Source organism: Podarcis filfolensis, assembly GCF_964270895.1.
Source record: "Podarcis filfolensis genome assembly, chromosome: 2".
Lineage (NCBI taxonomy): Eukaryota > Metazoa > Chordata > Lepidosauria > Squamata > Lacertidae > Podarcis > Podarcis filfolensis.
The window spans coordinates 99,333,314-99,345,162 of NC_139605.1; positions in this window are offsets into that span (position 1 = coordinate 99,333,314).

Consider the following 11,849-nt stretch of genomic DNA (forward strand, 5'->3'; position numbering starts at 1 on the left):
GAGAGAGAGAGAGAGAGAGAGAGAGAACTATATACAGAGGTACCTCTAGTTATGAACTTAATTCATTCCGGAGGTCCGTTCTTAACCTGAAAGTTTTCTTAACTAGAGGCCTGCTTTTGCTAATGGGGCGTCTTGCTTCCACTGAACCGCCGGCACACAATTTCCGTTCTCATCCTGGGGCAAAGTTCTCAACTCGAGGTAACTCTTCCAGGTTAGTGGAGTTTGTAACCTGAAGCGTTTGTAACCTAAGGTGTTTGTAACTCGGTGTACCACTGTACACCAAGACTGCTATCCTAAACTCTTTTTTTAGATAGCACCTCCAATTGAGCTCATTGGCACTTACCTATGAGTAAATAGGCTTAGGATTGCACTCTTAATATGGCTCTTGGCAGATATTTTTCTAGCACACTGTATCTCCTAATATCAGGAGCTTTGCATTCCATTATTATTATTATTATTATTATTATTATTATTATTATTATTATTATTTTGACAGTCTTTCAACAGGCTGTATCAATATAAAAATACATCAGTTAAAACAATTTGCAATCAAAAGAGTAGGGTGAGTCTAAAAACATGAGCTTTTGCAATTGCATTGTGCCTACTGAGCAATCTAATTCCCACCTCTTCAAAGGCTGCACAACCCCACCCTGCTTTGAGCTTGTTAACCATGCTAATGAGATGCTGCACCATCTAAACTGCAACTCTGAACAACTTGGAACCAGGATATCTAGCAGAATGCTCTTCCCTTACACTGACCCAGCTGATAACTAAGAGGAGCGCTTGCTGACCATAATCACTGCAATGGTGCCTTATGACGTCTAGGAAAGGGACCTTTTTAGTAGTGCAGTTTGGGAGCTTGAGACAGGAGCTTCCTTTGAGTGCCCCTTGAAAATGCCATGTTTTATCCAAGCTTTCCCTGAATTATGAAGTTTTATCACACTGTTGTGTTTTCCTTGCTCTGAATATTTCGTCTTTTATTCTGTGAAATGTATTTCTATCTTGCTTTCGACATCTTATGTAAGCTGCTTTGGGATCATGTATTTTAAGTAACATAAAAATATTATTAATAGATAAAGTGAATTTTTTAAAAGATACTTTGCAACCACGGTGGTTGGGACCTTAGGCAGTAAGATGAGCCTGAGCCGATGGAAAGAAATGCAACCTTTCCAGCTTAGTGAGTTGAGATTCCTTGTATTTGCAGTAAGGCGAAGGAAGTTGGAGATGCAGAACCAGCTTTGACCCCCTTGGCTGACACCTGCTTGGACCATAGCACCAAAATGACCATGCAAAATATTATTAATGATCAAATCCACAGGTTTTACAAGGCAGAACATTACTCAAGTCACACCCCTGAAATCCTTCTTTGTCTGATGGGGTGGTTCCCCCTCCCCCCCACTTTAAACACAGTCACAGTTTTCTCCTTAAAGTTAAGCTGGCAACACGTGTGTTTTTGCAGTTGGTGTCGGTAAAGCATTCGCAGGAGTGGCAGATTGCTTTCTGCCCATGGAAAAAAACACATTCCACCATGCCCACCAATCCCCCAGTTCCATGCACCTTTTCCAAAGGGTACATTCCGTAGGAAACCCTGATGATGTTACAGCTACTTAAGCAGAAATTCTGGCTACCTTAATTGGTCTTGCTTACTTGATATATGACATTTTCTAAAGTTCAACTTTTCCGATTTCTGTCTTCACACCCACCCACACACCTCCCCTTTCTTTTCCTTAAGAAAATTTCTGTCTCCAAATGAGGTCCTCCAGGTACTGTATCAAATCCATTAAAAACCTATCTTGGAGTTTTGGACAACGTGTAGACTGGTTTCATAATAAAATCGAAAGGAGACGCTCCTCCAGGGTGTATTAAATGGTGCATTAATGCAGGAAGACAGACCAGTGAGGCTGGGGCATTAAAAGAGTCCGCAGAAGTGCAGGGCTGAATGCGATAGTCGATTTACAAGCCGTGGTGCTGGGTGGCAAAGTGGCAGAAGGAAACCATACATTTTGATTAGTGCTGCTAACTGCCTGGAGACTGTACTTAGCTCTGCTTATAGCTGAAATATGTGTGTTTTTTCTCTCTCCAGTAGCAACTAGACCTTAGAGACATGCCTCTTTTCCTAGATACAGGCAGACAGCTGGATTCTTTGCATATCAAAATGCATGCAAATGTGCTCCCTGAGTACCATTGTAACTTACTTGTTTATTGTTAAAAAGCAAACTGGAAGATGAACAACAATTGCCCTAAATGGCTTTGGCCCTGCGTACCTGAAGGTTGCATCTCCACCATCATCATTCAGCCCAGACATTGAGATCCAGCTCCGAGGGCCTTCTGGCAGTTCCCTCACTCTGAGAAGGAAGGTTACAGGGAACTAGGCAGAGGGCCTTTGCGGCAGTGGCGCCCACCTGGTGGAACACCCTCCCATCAGATATCAAGGCGATAAAGAACTACACAACTTTTAGGAGACATCTGAAGGTGGCCCTGTTTAGGGAAGTTTTTAATGTTTGATGTCTAACTGTGTTTTAATTTGCTGGAAGCTGCCCAGAGTGGCTGGGGTAATCCAGTCAGATGGGTGGCATATAAATAATAACTTCTTCCTCCTCCTCTTCCTCCTCCTCCTCCTCTTCCTCCTCCTCCTCCTCTTCTTCTTCTTCTTGTAACATGTCATGTCTACTTCCAACCAAGTTTTATATTTTTTTTTATTTATACCATCTGCGCCCCGTATTTCTGCCCAAGAGTAAGATTTATATATAGCTTTGGGGAGGTGTGTTTGTGTGTGTGTGTTTTTTCTACAAATTTGACTCCATTAAGGGTCAATCAACACTGTCACTTGAGGTGCGTGTCAGCATGAGAGGAATGGTGAACTGTGGCCCCTCAGCTGTTGTTGGACTGTAACTCCCATCAGCCCCAGCCAACATACCCAAAGGGCAGCATACAGATGGGGAAGAAATTCTATTCACTTTGCAAACTGACCTCATTAGCCTTTTCTCAAACAATACATGGGCCAAACCCCAGCTATCCTCTGAAACTCACATTTCTCTGAATTTTGTAATGCAGTTCTCCAGCCAAGTAAGATGTACAAAATACACATGCTATGGTAAAGTGTGCATAAACATGCACATATCGGTGAACATTTTATTAAGGGAAATGGTTTTGCAAAAAAAATGTGTGTGTTGGGCAAAATTGCATACAAAACAAAAGGCGTACTTTAGGAGAAATTCCCATGAAAATGCTGAGGACTTTTTTTAAGCAAAGTGATGTGGAAGTGTGGCAAACTGAACTTAAGATTGTAAAAATATCCTAATAGAAACCATCACTGACTGATTCATCCATCCCAAGCCAGGGATAATGGGAACTGTAGTCCAGAAACAACTGCATAACATTGGATGGATACTCTAGTAGGAGGGAGCGTGGTATAAAATTGTAACAAACAAGTGTCATCCATGCATTTTAGAGTTATTCAAATAAACTAATCTAATCTAATCTTTGCCACATGCATATATATCCTACAATTCTTCCCAAAGTCACCCAAGGGTGGTAAGTAACAAAGTAGGAAATCATTACAATTAAAAATAAAACATATATTTAATCTTTCTTTGTGTAGCAAATTGTATTACTTTAGTTCTAAAGCTGTCCTCATTTGATGCCATGATTACAGTGAGGCTCCCTTTAAATATTATAAATGGGAATTTGAAGCTTCTCTCCTGTTTACCAAGGAGGTACACTCCACTCTTTCTAGTGGGAAGAAAATGAAATTGTGGTCATGGTCAGGGCAATTCAGGATGAAGTCATAGGTTGCATGGAGCAAAGGGTGAGTTGAGGATTAATTTGATTAGGATTACTAAAGATAATATTTGATTTTTATTTATTTTTTGCGCCAGAATTCCAAGTCTATGCTGCAGAACTTACGGCTGGGTCAAGCCATGTTGACAGTGACAGTATGCTTTGAAATCACATAATGCTGCCAAAATGAATGCCACTTACAATAAGAGTCTGCAAAGTGTTAGCAGGTTAAGAAGTAGTAAGCCTGATCCCTTACAGTACTTGAAGTAAACTGAACTTTGTGGTAGACCCTCAATACGATTTCCCCCTCTAAAAATAAAAATGGTGCATGAGGCATAACAGTTTCATTTTATTGGAAAGAATTGGTTCATTTTAAAACAATTCATGATTTGCAGACTGGGTATCCATTAGAAGCATGTGTAAATTCACTAAAAAGTTGGGAAAAGAAAAACAGTGATGAGTAAACTGCTCCAGAACTGGATAACTGAATGAGTTCAGGACAGATTAACTGAAATCAAACTGACTCTCTAGACACCTTGGGATGAAGACACAATATATTCTACAGGTGCTTCCAGGCATGGACTATTTAACAGTACCCTTTAACTAAGGAAGAAGTGAAATCTGCTTCCAGATTCTGTATTCTGTCCCCATTTCCCCAGTCCCGAATATTGAAGGGCAAGGGGATTTTCATTCATACTATTCTGTGTGTGTGTAACATAAAGACAATGCTGCTTGGAAGGAGAAAAGCTGAAGTCATAGGTAAAGGGACCCCTGACCATTAGGTCCAGTCGTGGCCGACTCTGGGGTTGCGGCGCTCATCTCGCGTTACTGGTCGAGGGAGCCAGCGTACAGCTTCCGGGTCATGTGGCCAGCATGACTAAGCCGCTTCTGGCGAACCAGAGCAGCGCACGGAAACACCATTTACCTTTCCACCAGAGCAGTAGCTATTTATCTATCTGCACTTCGTGCTTTCGAACTGCTAGGTTGGCAGGAGCAGGGACTGAACAACAGGAGCTCACCCCATTGCGGGGATTTGAACCACCAACCTTTTGGTCGGCAAGCCCTAGGCTCAGTGGTTTAACCCACAGCGGGGGGAAATAAAAAATAAATAAATCTAGAACATGCGCCTTCTAAAGGTTGTATAGTTACTTTTCTCCTTAGCTCGGAGTGTGTGTGTCACATAACTCCATACCATCCAACATTTCTTCGATGAAAATAGGGACGTCCTAGGGGAAAGCGGGACATTCCAAGATCATATCAGAAACCGGGACACTTCTGTAAATCGAGGACAGTCCCTGGAAAATAGGGGTTCTTGGAGGGTCTGCTATAGTGTACCCAAACACAGAGACTATGATACCTGTTGACTATGATATCTGAATAACTGCACAAATAACTGCACAACTATTTGTGCACACAGATTGTATGCTTGTTGGCTATAATGTATAAACACCCCTATTGTTAAATTTGAGACAGGAGGATAGAGAACTCCTTCTGCCTCCAGGAGCATCATCAATATTGCCATACTGCCCAATTCAGAATAGGTCAAAATGAAAACAAATTACTTGTGGATGTCCGATGGACGTTCTTCAAAACAATTCATTTTAATCAAGTGTGTTCTGAACCAGGCAGTGGAGCAGAAGCAGGGAGTTACCTCACTGCTGTGAAGAATGGTTTTCCTCTTCCAGTCTGACCGAGCCAGCCTAATATAAAGGAAGACATCACTGAAATACATACATATAAGTTTTAGACATACATATCAGTTCTTTTCTGAAAGAACTGAATTATCGCTCACTGACTGGTGAAAAAAGCACAGTATGCCTGCAGTGAAGATTTTGCAGGTTGTGATTTATTTTATTCTAAAATGATGACAATTAGTCAACAGCTCTAATGAAAACTACATGCCACGAGAACATGAAGAGACAAAAAGATATTTCTTCCAAGCATATTTTGGGTGACACATGTGGTTTCTTAAGTCAACAAAGTTAAGCAAGGATGTTTCAGTTGGATAAACATAGAGCACAGGTTTGCAGGCATCCAGCAAAGGAAAAGCAAAAGGATATAGGAGATTTTAAATGACTCTCTTGGGCGTTCCTCTTAAGGATGGGCCTCTCATGCTTGAGTTCTCCTCAGTCTTCGGGGAATTCTGATGCTAACAATATGGAGGTTTGACTTCCACTGTGTGGCTCTGACATAATTATTTGGATCAGGCCTTCCCAAATGATGTAGCCATTCAATAGCTAACATTTTATGGCTTGGCAGATGCAAGGTTCTCTGAGGAAGACACAAAACTATGGACCCATTTTTCTGGACATAGGGACGTAGGAAGCTGCCTTTTATTGAGTCAGACCATTGGTCCATCAAGTTCAGTATTGTTGACATTGAGGCTGTATACACACCATACATTTAAAGCACATTCCTCATCAGCACTAAAAAAAAAAAAAAAAGAACCTCAAGACGTGTCCTTTTTTAATTTGTTAATGTGAGGGGTAAACTGCCTGGTGTGCTCTGGTCCACGGGGTCACGAAGAGTCGGACACGACTAAACGACTAAACAACAACAACAACAAACTACTTGCTTTGTTTTCTTAAATATGCTTTAAGTGTATTGTGCGTATGTTTTTAAATGAACATTTTTTTATTGAAAGTTTCGACATAAAATACAATAAAAGCCAAACTAATCAAAGAGAGAAACATAGGGAAGAAGCTATAAAAAAAAGAAGAGAAGAAAAAAGAGAGAGAAGAAAAATAGAAGAAGGGGGGAAAGAGAGGATAATAATACCAAGCTGTTTATCACAGTTATACCTTAAACCCTTATTCCATACACAGAAGAATGAACCTTTCCAGCTCTTACCTGAGAGCTTCGTCCCTCAGTCTCCCAGCCTGAGGGATTGTCTCTACCCTGCCTCTCCTGCAGACAGTGACGGAGGAAACCACTCATGTGCCTGGGGCAGTGCACCCAGGGGCAGGGACAAGCCACCAATAGGGGCGGGGCAGGGTGAGCTGCCCATAGGGGCGGGGCAAGGGCAGGGCAAGCCGCTTATAGGGGCGGGCGCACCACAGGGCCTCCGGAATCTGCCTGCCTCCTCCCACTCAGCTGCCCTACAGCTGGGGAGGCAGCAGGCGGACCGTCTGGGCAGCGTGGAGCCTGCGCGCGCCCAAGCCACCACATCTCTCCCAGGAAAGACATGGGGCTCGGGTGCACTGCAGGCCCCACGGTGAGTGTCGCCTGGCATTTTGTCACCCCCCTCAGTGGTGACACCTGGAGCAGCCCACACCCAACCCCCCTCTTCCTCCGCCCCTGCCTGCAGGGTCCTTCATTTTCTGTCCATCACCTTCCTGTGTGTATCTTCATTTATCCAAAATACGAAACTTCAAAAAACAAAGCGTACCTATCGATAGACCTGGTTGAGAACTAACAAGAACTACAAGTCGGGGGGCGGGGGCGGGAGAGACCAAGCTAAGGAAAGAAATGAAGTAAAGGAGATAAAAGTGTCTTCTGCTTTTCTGTCAGCCAGTTATGTAACTCATAAATGTATGGTATGTATGGAGGCTGTCTGGCAATGGCTTCCCAGGGTTTCAGGCAAGGCTGTCTTCCAGCACTGTCTTCCTCTACAGGCTAAGGATTGAACCTGATATTTTCTGCATTTAAAGTATATGCTCTGCCATAGAGCTACAGCCCATAGCCTAATGTCCCCTTGAGATCTCTAGGTCAGTTGAGAGAACCCCATTTTACCTTTTCTGCAAGAGTCCTTCCCTCAGAGGTTTGACAGAAGCGGAGACACAAGTCTGTATTATTACTATATAGACATATGTTTGGCTACCATGAACAAGCTGAATATTTTTTAAAGGAATATCTGGAAAGGATAATGAATCGCTTCATGTTCTTTCCTACACTGAATATTTAGAGATTAGAAGTGTAATCATGTAACTCATTCTGTTTGCGAAAGGGCTTTGGGTGTCTATTTTGCAAACAACAACCTCCTCTCTTTCAAACTCATATGGAAACTAAGTCTTGAAACTGTGGTGTGTTGGAAAGGTAATTTTTGATACTGCACGCAGGTCAGAAAGAAAAATTAAAAATTCAACCCAAGACTGTGGATATACCTAGAGTAGTTCTTTGAATCCTGGTCTAAATTTATATATATATATATACACACACATACACACACGGGCAGAAAAACACTTTTATTTTTTTTTATTTTTTTAAAAAAGTACTTTCGCAGTAAGCTTATATTATGCTTGTGAGATCTTGTAGGAAATCTGTAATGGTAAAAAATGACTTATCAGGCAGAACAATTTTTTTTTAAATCTTGGCTTGATATGTTGCTTACAGCATGATTTTATGCTGGGAACTGACCAGAAGACCTTAGGTTTGGGGGCTGAGGACTGTCTAAGCCATACATTCTTCCCAGCTTTGGGAAGGAGGAATGAGGTCTCCAGCATCTTTTCAGAGCCCTGGCATCTCCTTCCCAAAGCCCAGGAAGCTTCTGCCCAGCTTTGAGGCGGAAGTGAGATACTCACACATGCAGCATCAGGATGTTGCGATGTTCCCCATTGCCTTTGCCTCTGGCCTTAACTGTTCCCCTATGAAAATTTTCACTGCATGCTACTGCCACGCACTGTGACGGTGTTTTAGAATCCATGTCTTATTTCATCAGTAATCTTCTGATTTGACTAGGAAAAGTAACAAAAAACTTGGAAAACAATTTGAAGTGTGTGTGTGTTTAACAGCCATGAAGCTTTGGTAGTCTTGGTCCTAATTTCATTTAGAGCTGGGAGGGGAGTTCAGAAAAAACAACCAGGTCAATCCAAACTAAACATGGGTGGAAGTCTGTCTAATTAATTGTACTGGCCCAAAGGTCACTTTGCTCATCTTTAATTCTGTGAAAATATTTGCAGTGCATTTTCTTGGCCAACTCAGAGCTGCCTCAGTTTGTTAGAGAACCGCAAAGAATGTCCAGAGTCAAATTTCCAAAGTGTCCTGGAAAAGCGTGGCTTCCAGCCTAGTTGAAACTTTGTAAGTGTCAAACCCTTCCATTGATTTAAATAGAAAGCAAGATGAATTGGTGATAAATAACAGGTATCAGGGCCCCAGTGGCGTAGCGTGGGGGGTGCAGGGGGGCCGGCCGCACCGGGCGCAACATCTGGGGGGGGGGCGCGCTCGCACTCCCAGCTCTCTGCCCCTACCTGGCTCACTCAGGGTTAGGGGGCGCAAATTACTTGCCTTGCCCCGGGTGCTGACAACCCACGCTACGCCACTGCAGGGCCCCACCGCACCACTAAAGACAATTCCTACTTGCCCTCTTACAGACTACCAGCTGCTCCCATACTTCCATGAAGGGTGAGTGGTCAGGATCAATAGGAAGTCCTTTAGAGCAAAGTCACCTTTTCAATGCTTAACAGCAGCCCATATGATGTGGCCCCAACCTGGGCCAATGGTGAAATCCCTTATGCCTCCCTTTCCTTTGCTAAGTGGGGGTGACAGAAATGTGCCTCTAGTTTAGTCTGGAGAAGTGTGCTTTTGTCACCAATGCTTTGATTTTCTGAGCCAAAAACAAGCAAACAATCTGTTTTATTTGGAGTCCTGGCAAATTGGCCTAAAGAGAAATTTGAGGGAACTCTATGTATGTATGTATGTGTGCATGTTCTATGCCACCCTTTATTTGAACACCATAAGGAAGTTTACAATACAAAACACAAAAACATGCAACATAGTAACAACAAAACAATACCACCTTGTTTGAGTAAAATATGAGAAAATTCAGAAAAGCCAGAGTTTCATTCGTACTAGCAGAAGGTTGCTCATAATCTCAAATGGCCACCAAGATTCATTCAAATGAAATTTGTTGCACAACCAGGAACCTCAGACTTTACAAAATATTGGAAGCCGTTTGAACAAAACTAGCAAATGTGCTGGGGGTGGAGGAGGAGCACTTAGGAATTTATATCCCTAGTTTCATTTCATTGCCTTCTGCGATCTTCTTACACTTACTAGTGAAGACAAATGTCAGAATCTTTGCTTGAATATTTATTTAGGGATGCCTAAACAATTCAATCTCTGCAAGTTCTCAAACAAACTCACCTCATCCACATCACCTGGACGAATGAGTTAATCAAAATGTACTCATTCACCAGACCATACTTTAAGAAGCACATTTTGTGATATAATATGGTTAGAAATGCAGATTTGTTTTAAAATATGCATTTAAATGCCATTTTTCATGCAGTTTTTTTCAAAAAAATTTTTTGGCAGATTTATACAAAAATGGAGCTGACCTATGAATAGGGATAAATTTGATTCAGTTTGCACTTAAAACTGAAACCTACCTAATTTGCACTTTCTAAAATAATGCACTAACTGAAACACAGGCACCCTTTTGAAATTCACACTTCTCTGAATTTTGCAATGCAATTCTCCAGCCCAATAACATGTAGAACATTCATATAATTGGGTACGGTGTCCATAAAAATGCATGTATTCCTGAAAATTACTACAAAGTGCTATATTTTAGAGAACGTTGCTTTGTAAAAATGTGCATATTAGGCCAAATTACAGACAAATATGTGCATTAGGAGAACTTTGCACTAAAATACTGGTGTGTGTGTATTTTAATGCAAACTGATGTGGAAATATGAACTGAATTTAAGACATGGAAAATAGAAGCTGAGGGGAGCAGAAATTGACAGATTCGCCAATCCCTACCTCCGAAAGGACATATGTGAATTCATCCATCCCTATATATCATCCTGCTCTTTCCCAGTACCACTGAGTTTCATTTCATTTCATTTACTGAATTTATATACCACTCCAAACCCAGAGGTCTCAGGGTGGTTCACAAACAAAGATCACAATATATAAAATAAAAATAAAATCAATAATCCAACAACCCCCTCCCCAAAAAAGAACCACATTTTTAAAGGGTATAGGATCATGACTTCCCCCTGCAAATGTAGCAATGCTTCTTAAAGAGATATCACCATGTTCACTGTTATCTGAAGATGTATCAGGAGAGGTGAATTAACACATACCTTGCAAGTGTCTAGGAAAGACTGGGACACCCTGTTTTCCCCCCTCGAGACCACAGTGGCAATTTCAGGCAATGTGATCTCATGAGATTTCACACTGAGATCTCATTGGGGCCACAATCTTTTGTGGCGGTCCAAAATGTGCAGATTTGGGCACCATGAGAGCCCAGCCTAGAAAAAAAAAGTATTTTGTCCTGTATGATCTCAAATGGGTAAGGTGACTTACATGGGAGCTCTGTTGAGAAGACACACATCTCAGTTTTGGGATTCAACATGTTAGAAGTACATATGTTTGTGATGTTTACAGCATGTAGATTTGAAGGGAACCATATTCTACCTTCTGCTTTTCATATATTTCCAGTGTCTTCACATGGATGCCAGATCCAGGTAAAATGTTTTTTTGGGGGAATACTTATTGCTTGAGGGAGATCAAAGATGAAATGCAGGTTTTTATGGTCTGTAACAGTTTTCTGGAACTGCATGCATGCTGCACCACAAATATTTGGCTGTAGTGATTTCCATCAGTGTATCCAACACGCTCCCAGCCACAGGACTCACTGACTCCATCTAGTTAGTGCTTGTACAATTCATTTTGCAGCTGGCAAACATATATTAGAACATCTAGCATCAATGGACCAACTATTTCACATAAAATAAATCTGCAGTCCATTTAAGAAATCATTGAGATCAATAATTTTTATACATTGCTTATCCGAATTATCCAAACTATTTATGACATCACCTCTTGAGGTTAATTAAAGATAGTGACTATAAGCATATTTTTGCTGGTGCACTGTAAAGTGCATAGTACACAGGTTTAGTAATAGTCCTGATTTATTTATTTAAATAATAACTTTACACCCAGATTCTCTGAATTAACATGCACAACAAAAAACATCAGCTTTACATAACAGTAAACAATAAAATGGTACGTTAAAAGGGGGGGAAATATACTATCTAAGGATAGTCAGCCTATCAATGTATCAACTATTCTAATGATGGATGCTAGTCTGGAATTTTTTCATGGTTTATTTCTATGAATCA